This window comes from Macaca nemestrina, chromosome 18 (assembly GCF_043159975.1).
Source record: "Macaca nemestrina isolate mMacNem1 chromosome 18, mMacNem.hap1, whole genome shotgun sequence".
Classification (NCBI taxonomy): Eukaryota; Metazoa; Chordata; class Mammalia; order Primates; family Cercopithecidae; genus Macaca; species Macaca nemestrina.
In genome coordinates this window covers 83,817,568-83,827,328 of record NC_092142.1, presented here as the reverse complement: position 1 = coordinate 83,827,328, position 9,761 = coordinate 83,817,568, and the positions used below count along the sequence as shown (strand labels likewise).

At 49.8% G+C, this 9,761-nt stretch overlaps 1 protein-coding gene across 1 annotated transcript in view; it reads right to left on the bottom strand.

Annotated features, from left to right (window-relative positions):
• Positions 1-9,761, bottom strand: part of LOC105496811 (cysteine rich secretory protein LCCL domain containing 2) — a 90,194-nt gene that overhangs the window by 8,650 nt on the left and 71,783 nt on the right. The gene's annotated exons all lie outside the window — the stretch shown is intronic.

Genomic DNA, 9,761 nt, shown 5'->3' with positions numbered 1-9,761 from the left:
AGATGGGATTTCACCATGTTGCCCAGGCAGATCTCAAACTCCTGGGCTCAAGCAATCCTTCTGTCTCAGCCTCCCAAAGTGCCTGGATTATACGGGGAGCCACTGAGCCCCTGTTTTCTAATTTTCTACATTTGCAAACAATGTTATTGTTGCCCATGGGACTTTTTGGCTCTGTGTGAGGGTGCCTGAGAGTGAGTTCCTAAGAGTGGAATTGCTGAACCAAAGGACATGCATTTGCATCCTGACAGCTGCCAACCTGCCCTGCATAAAGATAACACCTGCAGACTGCCCAGACAATGACAGCAGGGCTGTGCGACGCCCCCCGGTGCCATGTGATGTCTTGCTTTTGGTTCTTGACCAATAGAATGTAGGTAGTGGCATCCAGATATCATTTTCGTTTGCATCTTGCTCATGATGAAGGAGTTTGAGCATAAGATTAATAGCCTAGTCATGATTTATGGGCAAGGTTTCCTTTAGGATCCCCGCTCTAAACAACGAGAGCCCCCATATTGGAAACTGCCAGACTAGCCAGGAGACCCCGGCCCCTCAGACTGCCCGGTAAGATCTGCAGTCCTCTGACAGCAGGCTGCTTGCAATTCCTGGTTGTTTTTCAGCCTTTCTCCATGGCAGCTTCATGCTTTTGGCTACCCTGGAATTGAACTTTTGAAATGTGTATCAGATGGGAGCACGCGGAGAGATGGAGCTGCGAAGAAACGCCAAGGGCCAAGACCCAGGCAGAACGCTCGGCCGCAGGTGGCTCTGTACCAAGAGGAGGAGACAGAGTGGCCAGGGGCTGGGGTGACCCTGGAGGCCCTGCTGGTTTCTGGAAAGCTCAGATTCCAGGGCCCTCCTCAGGCCTTGGGGGACGTAAGAGTTCCCTGAATTCTCTGTTCAAATGAATGTCCTGGGAGAATCAACCAGGGCCACAAGTTATTGTGGTTATTCTGCATGGGGGGCAAGCCACGTTGGGGAAAATTACCAGGGGTCTGTGTCCCTCCTGACTTACTATGGGTCTGCAGATTCTATGGATGGCGCAGGGACAAGGGAGTCATTCAGGCTGCTGTCCAGATGTGTACACTGCCAGCCCAAGGGCCCTGGGTGTCCTTCCTGGACAACCACGCACCGCATTATACAACCTGCCCACCTTGGAGGTAAGAGCAGCCCCGACAAGCTGGGCAAGTATTTCCTAACCCATCAAAGAATGTGCTGACACCACCCAGGATGTCACCGTGCAACTGGCAGCATCAAATGTTGGTGCCATCCACTGCCACAGGTAAAAATTCCCGCAGGTTTGGGTTGCCAAGAAAAATTCCCCACCTTCAGGCGGGTTGTTCATGCCTCAAGCAGTTATTAAGCTCCAGGTACACTGGGGAAGTTGGTAGTTGTACGTGTCTGATGAATAACGAATGTGGCTTGATAATTATCAAATTATCACCCTTCCCACCCTTCTTTCCCAGATCTTGCCTTCTGGTTATCTTTTTGGATTAGCTTGTCACTCCCATACATGCCTGAAGGAGTATAAATTGCTGTAGTATTTCTGGGTAATTTTCATAAAAATTAATGGACTTTTTATCAAGTGTGTCAAGCAACTTTCATAAACAGCACTAAACAACTTTGATAAAGGGTATTAAAAATCCCTCAGGCAGGGCACAGTAGCTCACGCCTGTAGTCTCAGCACTTTGGGAGGCTAAGGTAGGCAACTGCTTGAGCCCAGGAGTTTGAGACCAGCCTGGGCAACATAGTGAGACCCTATCTCTACAAAAGTAAAAACATTAGCCAGATGTGGTGTACACCTGTGGTCCCAGCAACTCGGGAGGCTGAGGTGGGAGGATTGCTTGAGCCCAGGAGTGCAGCGGTGCAATCACAAGCCACTGCAGGTGAGGCTGCAGGGTCTCACCTATGATGCCCAGGCTGGAGTGCAGTGGTGCAACTGGGTAACATAAGTGAGACCCTGTCTCAATTAAAATAAAAGCCCTCGACCAGCTCTGAACCAATTGCTGAACTCAGCAAAGTCTGTCATTCAACCAGTGTTTACTGGGCACCTGCTATGTGCCAGGAGCTGGGCAGCGTCAGGGAGGCGGGGTTAGACCAGTGAGGCTCTTGCCTTCAGGAAGTTTACAGTCTGGGGTGGGAAGAGAAGTAGCAAAACATGAGCAAGAAACAGTTGCAGAAGGTGATGAGTCAGGGCAAATAGCACAGATCCATCAGGGAGCAAGAGGACAAGCGCAGGCTGGATGGTGGAGAACGCTTCCTAGGGAGGGGCCATTTCAGTCTAAACACAGCCCGGGAACGCACGAGAGCCCAGAGGGTACCAGACGGTAGGTACAGAAGCGCTGAGGTGTGCACAATCTTGGTGCAGTCAAGGACCAGAGGGGCCAGGGAGGTGGAAATGTAGGAGGAAGATGCACAGACAGGGTGGGGAAGCGGGCAGGGGCCGAGGCAGCTGTGGCCTTGAATGGGAGGGGGGCAGATTTGATTCTTAGTGCAGTGGAAAGCCACTGGCGGGGGAGCCTTACACAGGAGAGGATTTGCTGACTTTTTTACTTAGCGCAACACTGTGCATTGCCTTAGGACAGCACTTTGGTGGCTGTGGCTGTTCTACTAAGAGGAAGTTACCTAAATAAATCGTCAAGAAAGTGCACAGGCTTGCGTAAAAATGTTCTTTCAAGTGTTGTTTATTACAGTGAAAGAAAAACGGAAACAATCTGAGTGTCCATCAGTGATGATAAATGGATGATGGTCTATCCATGCCTCGGAATCTGTGCATGCAGCCATTGCAACCACGGTGTGGCTAGACAGGCTAGGGCTTGAAGAGCTGGTCACAGTCCGATTAGCTAGACAATACTAATAGCAGAATCCCTTTTTAAAAAGCGTGTTTAAGCTGGGTGTGGTGGCTCACGCCTGTAATCCCAGCACTTTGGGAGGCCAAGGCAGGCGAATCACCTGAGATCAGGAGTCCGAGACCAGCCTGGCCAACATGGCGAAACCCCATCTCTATTAAAAATACAAAAGTTGGCTGGGCGCGGTGGCTCACACCTGTAATTCCAGCACTTTGGGAGGCCGAGATGGGCGGATCACGAGGTCAGGAGATCGAGACCATCCTGACTAATACAGTGAAACCCCGCCTCTACTAAAAATACAAAAAATTAGCCAGGTGTGGTGGCGGGTGCCTGTAGTCCCAGTTACTGGGGAGGCTGAGGCAGGAGTATGGCATGAACCCAGGAGGCGGAGCTTGCAGTGAGCCCAGATCGCACGACTGCACTCCAGCCTGGGCGACAGGGCGCGACTCCGTCTCAAAAAACAAAAACAAAAAACAAACAAAAAATTAGCCCAGCCTGGTGGTGGGCGCCTGTAATCCTAGCTACAAGGGAGGCTGAGGCGCAAGAATCACTTGAACCTGGGGGGCAGAGGTTGCAATGAGCCGAGATCACGCCACTGCACTCCAGCCTGGGTGAAAGAGTGAGACTCTGTCTCAAACAAACAAACAACAAAAAAGCATGTTTGTATGTAAACATAGAAGAAACCTGAAAGAAAATACTCTGGAATGTTTACAGAGGTTGTTTCTAGGTGTCGGCTATTAATGTCTTAAAATTATTTTCACTATATTGTTGAGGTTTCTCTAGTCTTCTTTTTGAGACACGGTCTTGCTCTGTCGCCCAGGCTGGAGTGCAGTGGTGTAATCTCCACTCACTGTAGCCTCCTCCACCTCCCAGGTTCAAGCAGTTCTCCTGCCTCAGCCTCCCGAGTAGCTGGGACTACAGGTATGTGCCACCATGCCTGGCTAACTTTTTTTTTTTGTGTATTTTTAGTAGAGACGGGATTTTGCCCTGTTGGCCAAGCTGGTCTTGAACTCCTGGCCTCATGTGATCCTCCCACCTCAGCCTCCCGATGTGCTTGGATTACAGGCATGAGCCACTGTACGAGGCCTAGAGATGCCCTTTAAAGGCCAGAGTAAAGGGGCAGGAACAATCCAGGGATTCTCTAAAGAGCTCCCCAGAAGCCCAGGGCTCCCTCCTGGAGGCCAGCCAGGGACAGGCACGCAGTGCTGCATCCTCTTCAGTTGCCTTGAAAGTGACCCAGGGAGGAAGAGCTTGCCTTTTGGCATCATCCGACACACAGACGGGATTAAGGAGGGTGGACGGCCGCTTCTGGTCCCATGGGCAGACAGGGAAGCTGCCCGTGGAGTCCCGAACCCAGCATTAACAGGACGGCAGAAGAGGAACCCCCTGAGTGCTTGGTCTTCTGGCTTTTAAAAAGTGTAATTTCTTTTTAATTATTAAGAAATATCATTTATGGCCGGGCGCGGTGGCTCAAGCCTGTAATCCCAGCACTTTGGGAGGCCGAGGCGGGTGGATTACGAGGTCAGGAGATCAAAACCATCCTGGCTAACATGGTGAAACCCCATCTCTACTAAAAATACAAAAAACTAGCCGGGCGTGGTGGCGGGCGCCTGTAGTCTCAGCTACTCGGGAGGCTGAGGTGGGAGAATGGCGTGAACCCGGGAGGCGGAGCTTGCAGTGAGCCGAGATCACGCCACTGCACTCCAGCCTGGGAGACACAGCGAGACTCCGTCTCAAAAAAAAAAAAAAAAAAAAAAAAAAAAAAAGAAATATCATTTATATGTACATAACTGTCTCTATATGTACGTACATGACTGTCGACACCGATGCTCCCCGACTTACAGTGCGTAGCGTCCTGATAAACCCATCGGAAGTCAGAAGCCCACATCAGAAATGCACTGAATACACCTCGCCTCCGTCACTGAATACACCTCGCCTCCGTCACTGAATACACCTCGCCTCCGTCACTGAATACACCTCGCCTCCGTCACTGAATACACCTCGCCTCCGTCACTGAATACACCTCGCCTCCGTCACTGAATACACCTTGCCTCCGTCACTGAATACACCTCGCCTCCGTCACTGAATACACCTCGCCTCCGTCACTGAATACATCTCGCCTCCGTCGCAGCTCAGCCTCGCCTACCTTCCGTGTGCTCAGGACACTGACCTTAGCCCACAGCTGGGCAAAATCACCTAACACAGGCCTATTTGACAAGGAAGTTAGTATGAAGAATTTTCAATCAAAATGCAAAATTCGAAGTATGGTTTTTGCTGAATACACATGGCTCTCACACCATTATAAAGTTGAAAAGTCGTAAGTTGAACGATCTTAAGTGTCTAGGACTGTCTGTATATGTGTACGTGTCTGTGAGTGTGTATGTGTCTGTGTCTGTGTATGTTATCTGTGTGTGTGTTTCTCTCTATATATAATTTTTTTTTAAAGGATTCCAATCCTGGATGAGCACGGTGGCTCACACCTGTAATCCCAGCACTTTGGGGGGCTGAGGTGGGCGGATCACTTGAGGTAGGAATTCGAGACCAGCCTGGCCAACATGGTGAAACCCCATCTCTACTAAACATATATATAAAAAAAAAATTAGCCAGGTGTGGTGGCAGGTGCCTGTAATTCCAGCTACTCAGGAGGCTGAGGCAGAAGAATCACTTGAACCCAGGAGGCAGAGGTTGCAGTGAGCTGAGATCGCGCCACTGCACCCCAGCCTCAGCGACAGAGGGAGACTCCATCAAAAAAAAAAAAAAAAAGGATTCCAATCCTGTTCTCCCTGTTCTCCCAGAGTCTCACCCCTCTATTGATCCCTCAGAAATATTTAAAAGTTAGACAGATACAGGTTTGGTGCTTATCTTTAGGACCTTGGGCTGGTTAACCCTTTTCTCTGACCCTCAGTTTCCACATCTGTAAACTGGGTTCATCGAAGTGCCCACTCCTTAGGGACACTATAAAAAGTCCATGAGCCTCTCCAGGAAGGTACCTGGGCCAGAGGCAAGCATCCAGCAGGTGCTCAGTAGCTGGGAGCTACAAATGCCATTGCACCTGCTAGGCTTAAACCTCACCCTCCCTTCAAAGTGGGAATGTGGGGAGCGCAGGCCGGGTATGCACATGTGGTGAGGGAACTGTCCTCACAAAGCCCACACCCTAGGGAACTGTCAAACTTCTTCATCTTATTTGATGAAATATATCATTATTCTTCGGGGGGAAAAGTTTCAGACTAGCACGTACAACACAATCTCTATTTTGATTTCTATGTGTGTTTTATGTGCACAGAGGGAAAACAGGTCAAGAAAAGGTATAAATCAGCAGTTAACTGTGGTTAGCAGGGCACCTGTTGGGACTCTCACTTTTTGCTCTCTGGATGTAGTATTTAAATAAGTATATATTTCTTCTATTGTAAAGATAGGAACAAGTTTATCTTGGCATTTAAGGTTCTCCCTGGCCCCTTCTTGGGAAGGGTCTGTGCCCCAAGTTCAGTGGTCTGTCCAGGCTGAGGAAGTCAAGAGTGCTGCTTAAAAGCATGGATTCTGGTACAGGTGGCCTAGGTTTGGGTCCCAGCTCTGCCCCTGGTAGGCTGGGTGACCTCGGGCAAGTTGCTTAACCTCTCTGTGCTTCCCTTTCTTTAATGATAAAATAGGGATAATGACATTTCCTACCTTGCAGGGCTGTTGGGGAATTAGATGTGCTAATGTGTGCAGAGCCAGTGGAAGTTCGGGATATGGGTGGAGGGAATGGGAACCCGCCTGTCTGCTATTAGCAGCTCCTCTGCAGAGCAGAGAGAACCTCATGTCCCAGCCTTGGTACAGCCTGGCTTGGGGGAGAGGGCGGTGCTCCTTAGATCTGGAAATGATAGCTCAGTAGTTTCTGTTTCTCAGGATTTCTGGACACATAGTGAGATCTTCAGTCACCCGACCCTTGAGATTCTCGGTGCTGAGTTGTCTAACACAGTAGCCACCAGTCGTGGGTGCTCACTGACACCCAAAACAGGCTTGTCCAAATGGAGATGTGCATAAGTGTGAAACACACACCAGATCTCCAAGATCTTGTATCCAAAACAGAATGTACATTTCTTATTTCTAATAATAATTTTCTGTTGATTACATATTGAAATAATATGGATACATTGGGATAAGTAAAATGCATCCTAAAATTTCCCTTCCATTACTTCTTCCTTTGGCTTCTAGAAACTTTAGAATTCCATGCATGCTCACATCACATCTCTACTGCACTTGCTATAGCAGACCACATCCCTCTGAGGACAGGGATTTTTTTCTCTTCTGTTCCCGGCTGTGTCCCCAGTCCCTAGCCCAGGGGCTGCCCGTAAGTGTTAGGTGAATGAATTTGCAATTCAGATGGATGTCCACCCATATATACCTTTGTATAAAGGTGAAATTTCAAAATGTCAAGTGAGCAAGAATGCTCACCATCATTGTTGATATATTTCCCAATCTCTTGCAAAATCTGTGTTAAAAATGGTTCTGGTCTAAGAAAAAATTCTGAACTGACATCCATCCAGATGTCTAGCATTTCCCCAAGAATATTCAGACACTTTCGTTCCAGTATTGAAAGCTCTTCCTGATGTCTTTTCTTTCCTTTGCCACCTGGCAGGCGGGGGTGAGAGAGCAGGTGCTAGTCTCTTATGTTGCCTCATTCCTGCATGGCTGCCTTTCGAAACGTCCAGGAAGTCCTCTTCTAGAAGAGGATCATTGCTCAACCAAAACCACGGTGAAGCAGAACTGACTTTGGCCCCGTGTGCTGAGAATTCTGTCTGGGGGTTTTGGTGGTTGGTGTGATTGAAGGATTCCCTACATTTAAAATACAGTTTGCTGTGAACTGGTCACAATATATACAACATCTGCATCTCCGTTGGGACTGCCTGTGACCCCTCTAGGGCTCAGCAACCATCAGGGACAGAGCCGCCCTCTGGATCCAGGCTGGGTTTCCACAGCCCCTATTGGGAACACGCTCCTGGGAAATTTCCCAGCCCCGTGCGTTGTGCAGAGACGGTGGCTGAGGTCCCAACTAAATAAGGAAAGGACAGGGCATGGCCATGCCCAGGTGTCTCTGCAGGGTTCTCTTGGGAGCCATGTCACCAAGCAGTCCCCTCTGGACAGTAAGACAGGCCCTCTTGATGCCTCCCTAAACTGTCCCTCCACAACAGTGACCCCCTGGGCCCTGCCGCTGGCATTGTCGTTTCTGCACTGTGTCTTCTCACTAGATGGCAAATGCCACGATGGCAGAGGTCCACTGTTGTGCTCCCTGTGGGATCCTGGGTGCCTGGGACATTATCTGCACTCACTAAGTGTATGATGCCTGCATGCAGTGAGTGTTGGAAGGAAGGAAGCCAGGATGAAAGAATGAATTCCTGGAACATCCCTGACTCCTTATCCTGAGAGATGAGTCATGTAGGTCATTTCTTAGGATCGAGCCACCTGACCCTATAAGAAAAGAACCATGGCATCTTTTGAGGTTGTGGCAACAGGTGCCCCTGGGTTTTATGTCATGCTTCCTCTGAGCCACTAGCCGAGGGTTTCGCACACACTCTCTCACATAATTCTCATGGTGACCCATTAGAGCAGCCGCCAAGGCTTGGGGAGACTGCCTGCCCGAGGTGACCCCACCGGGGAGTGGGTGAGCAGCATCCTCAGTGCAGTGGGTGCCACGTACTGTCCTGGCCACCAGCCTGTGTGGGGCTCCAGTGCTCACTCCCCTTCTGAGATACGAGTTCTGTGGACTTGATCACCTGTGCCCTGGGTCCCAGCACAGGTGTGCGATGAATAATCAGTAAATGAATGACTGTTTTTGTTGTTGTTGTTGTTTTTTGAGATGGAGTCTTGCTCTGTCACTCAGGCTGGAGTGCAGTGGCGTGATCTCGGCTCACTGCAACCTCCAGCTCCTGGTTTCAAGCGATTCTCCTGCTTCAGCCTCTTGAGTAGCTGGGATTACAGGCGTGCACTACCATGCCTGGCTAATTTTTGTATTTTTAGTAAAGACGGGGTTTTATAATATTGGTCAGGCTGGTCTTGAACTCCTGAACTTAGATGATCTGCCTGTCTTGGCCTCCCAAAGCGCTGGGATTACAGGTGTGAGCCACCACTCCTCGCTGAATGACTCTTAGTAGCAAAATAATATCAGAGTCATGGGTATAAAATCTTGAAGACGTGGTATGTGTTTCACACTTATGCACATCTCCAAATGGGCTCAGGACAAGCCCGTTTCAGGTCTCAGTGAGCACCCACCACTGGTGGCTGCTGTATTGGACAACTCAGGGCTGAGAATCTCAAGGGTTGGATGACCGAAAATCCCTCTATGTGTCCAGAAACCCTAAGAAAAGAAACTATGGAGCTGTTATTTCCACATCTAACAGGCTCTGCACTCTCCCCCAAGCCAGGCTGGAGCAAGGGTGGGGCGTGAGTGCTGACTGACTCATTTCAGATTTGCCAGGTTCGGGTCACTCTTAGAACAGCGGCTGTCACACTCACAACGCCCCGGAGGGCCTGCTCAGACCCAGTCTGCTGGGCCCCTCACAGAGATTCCGATTCAGCGGGACTGGGTGGGGCCGGAGGATGTGCTTTTCCAACAAGCTCTGGGTCGATATGGACACCGTCAGCCTGGGGACCCCACCTGGAGACCTCCTGCCCTGCCACCACCCCAGGGGGCAGGTAATATTATTCCCCCCTTTATAAGTGAGGAAACTGAGGCACAGAGAAGCTGAAACCAAGCATTATCACAGACGCCAGTCCACAGGACAAAGGAGCAGAGAGTCCCAGAAGGAAGAGAAGCAAAGTCTTAACTCTGGAAATGCTGCAGAAAATCACTAAAATCTTTCTAGAGTGCAGAAGGCACCAGTGACATCTGTGCTTGGGAGGGATGCCTGGAAGACACCTACAAAGACAGCGACAGTGGCGATC